The sequence below is a fragment of the Alligator sinensis genome, unplaced genomic scaffold, assembly GCF_000455745.1.
Source record: "Alligator sinensis unplaced genomic scaffold, ASM45574v1 scaffold752_1, whole genome shotgun sequence".
NCBI classification, from domain to species: Eukaryota; Metazoa; Chordata; order Crocodylia; family Alligatoridae; genus Alligator; species Alligator sinensis.
Genome location: NW_005842000.1, coordinates 1,720,695 through 1,724,240, shown reverse-complemented (window position 1 = coordinate 1,724,240; position 3,546 = coordinate 1,720,695).

Sequence of the window (3,546 nt, the reverse complement as noted above, 5' to 3'; positions counted from 1 at the left end):
AGAGAGCAAAGACCCCATCGAGAAGGGACCCTGTGTATAGATGGTCTGGTCTCTCATACACGTGTCTCAAATGAAACCCCTAGCGCAGAATCTCCTCGCTCATCTCTACAGAAGTAGCGATGGGTTATTATTTGGCAATAAAGATGTTGAAAAGTGGAGTTCAAAGGGACTGACACGATTCACACTTGGCTGTTGAATTTGGCAAATACTTTCAGCTCTAAAATAGTGCGGGGGGGCAAATATTTTTTTTAAACTTGAAATATTTCATTTTTACATTGTCTAAAGCCTGCCATGTGTCCTAGGAACGTTTGTGGAACAAGCTTTCCAACTCCAGCTCTTTGCGAGTGTTGCTACTTCGACGCAGATGGTCACTTGAATTCAGTTTTGTAACAAGAAATATTTCAAAACAAAACCCAGGCCCTATGGGACAGGGCCACATCCACCCAGCCACAAATCCTTCCGTGGACAGCATGATGTCTGATCATAACAGCAGCACTGCATCGTTGAAAACGGATGGTCTAGATTCACAGGGGTCTGGTCTGGAGACTTACCCGGGTGCTTAACTTAAGCTTCAAGGGGAGGTGCTGCGTGTTATAATAGTTTTCCAAAAGGGTTATTGGGAGAGGGATGAGATGGAAGTACCTATGGGAGAAGGATAACTCCCACCCCTTTCCCCACGGCATCTTAGCTCCGTCTCTTTCTGGTCGCACGCACAACGTCGCCGTCTTGATGACACCAAGTTCAGGGAACCACGTCAGAGCATCGTTTCTGCAGGAGGCTTTCTACAGGTAGCAGTCTCACCCACCGTGCATACCCACCTGAAACACTTCCAAGTGAAGGATCTGCACAGCTGGTCGATGCTCAGATCGAGATGTCCAAAGCAGCGCCTCCACGCAAGTGCCCAGTGAAGACCGAGCCGGGCCTCACAAAAATGCCAAAAATGTGAGTGATCGCCATATCAACCCAAATGCATTTATCAACAGAGGAACCCAACAAGTGTATCCATCCCTATTTCCTTGCCAATATATATATCTATAAATATTTCATTTATCTATATTTAATTATATAGAAAAAGAACCAGTGGCTGTAATGCATGGAGCATTAAGAGAAATGAAAGGGCAAGAGAGACACAAGGAGGAAAAGGGAAAGACAGAGCTCATCTTGATGCCTTTTAAGTCACTCAGATGAAGTTCATTTCTCCTTGTCTGTACAAGGCTGGACTTTTTGCATTTTCATGGTAAATTTGTTTACCGAGCCGTTGTTGAAATTCTGGAAGCAGAGAAAATGCATTTGCTCCATAACCTTTCCGGATCTGACAAGTCCTATAAAATCTATTAAAGCCTTTAATGAAATCCCCGCTCAGAGCCAGCTCCCGTGAATGAATGTGGAATCGGAATTTAAATTAAAATGTTGTTTTTGTAGTCTTGTGTGCGTTAGCCTGGGCAGAAATTAAAGGGACAGGCCATTTTTTCTTTTGGTCAGGGTTTAGGTTCCAGTTGGGCTGGCACTCATCCCAAAAAGTCTGTCGCAGCACAAGGGAGGGAGATTTCTACCAAGAGGACGCTGCTGGATTTGCTGGCTGGTTGACAGGGGTCAGCCGCAAGCACGAACCCTTGCGTATCAAATCACTGCAATTAGGAAAGCTACCCTGGTTAATTGTCAGCCGTGCCCATGAAATGGAGAGCAGGACGCTTGTCAGCAAAGGGAAGGGTCTGGGCTCTGATTTCCCACTTCTTCACCCTGCGGAGGCATCCGTTTTACCAAGAACGACTGGTGCTAGCTGCCGGAGCCGGCTAACCAAGTTGGGTTGGGAGTGCGCTGCCCTCCTTTGAGAAGCCAGAGCATCCTGCAGGCTCTGGAAAGCATCAGAAATGCCTTTGCAGCAGAAGTGCGTAGGGCTATGCTGCTGGGCGTTGCTCATGCAATGCCAGAAGCACGTGGTCAAGTAAATCCACCGCCGAGAGCGCCAGATGTTCTCCATCAACGACAGGGCAAGTTCCAGAGTCCCAAGCCCAAGGTCCAAAGGCCTAACTTGCTCCCCACCATTGCTTCCTCCCTTCTTGAGGTCTCGTCTTGGATCAACCAGCAACCCCATCTCCCACCACAGAGCACCAGGCTACAAGTGACCCTTTAAATCAGGATCACTGTGTAACAGGTACTAGCCACAGTGCCCACCTTACAGTTAATGGAAAGTTCCTGCTAAGATCTTGTACATACAACTTTCTCTCTCTCTGTTAAGGCTGTCGTCAAGGATCCTATCTGTTCCTTATTAAAAAGACGGCAGCTCGTGGAACATTTGTCGTCATACTTTTTTCCGTGAAAAGGCCCCTTTTTGTGGCAACCGGGACATTTCCACAAAAGATCTTCCTTTTTCATCACTGCGTTTTGTGTTTTTATCACTAAGCTGAAAACCATAACCAATTTGCGGGGCAGGGGTTGATGAACAGAAGAGAACCCATGAAACATACTGTTGAAAATGAATTTAATGGCAAATAAAATACATTTACTAATCAATTCTATTAAGAGGAGACATATTGAACCTCAAAAATATATATCGTCTGCTTTAACCTGATATGAAAGAAACATGACCGCACTAGTGTATCTCTTCAAAGCCTTTTATAGCAATAAGCAATGTTGATACCCTTTGAGACAAATGAGAAATTGCTACCATGCCTCTTTCAAGAGTCGGAAACCAGGGCAGGCATGTTAAGTGACTGGGCTAAGGCGCTGAAGAATTCAGTGTCAGAGCTGAGCTGATGTAGAGCTGTCTGGCAGGAGAGCAGAGGGTATTTCAGAAATATAAATATTTTATCATTGGAATTAGTGTTGCCAGCTGCCAGGCTTGAGATCTGCCCACAAACTGTACTTACCTGTAACAGATATGAGCTAGCCTATTAAAGTAGTACTGGGTTCTTATAATGATTAAGTACTTGGTTTAAGCCAGTACTACAAAACCTGAATTTGAGGTTGCATTAGACTAGACATTGCAGAAATACTTAGGGACAGGCTGTCACCACCCTCAAGACCTTATACTCTGCATAGATTTAACCCGCTCCAAATTTGACCCTACTTCAAAATGGCATTTGGGGCCAAAGCCTGGATATATGGGTGTGTGTTGTGTCAGCAGTTTGCAAGGGCACTCATTATCCAGACAAAGTCTCTGTTACCAAATGCTATTTGTGAAATGATATGTAATGACCAGGGATCCTGGTTTCCTCTGATTAAAAAAAAAAAATCCACAATTTTCGGATTAAGAAAAGTAACCCAAAATCGGGGAAAAGGAGAATGTTTATAATCTTTTCTCCCATGTCTGAAGAAGGGTGCTTGTGCCCAAAAGCTTGCAATTAAAGTTTTTGTTGTTGTTGCAAAAATCTAGTTGATTTTTGCAAATAAAAGAAAAGAAAAAATATCACTTCTACCATGAGTTCTGATTCCTTTTGCCTCTAAACCAGCACAGCTACAACCTGGCTACCTAACCCCAAATCCACATTTTTCCTTGATTAAAATGAAATGCCACTAATATATAGAAAGGTTTTTAAACTCGAA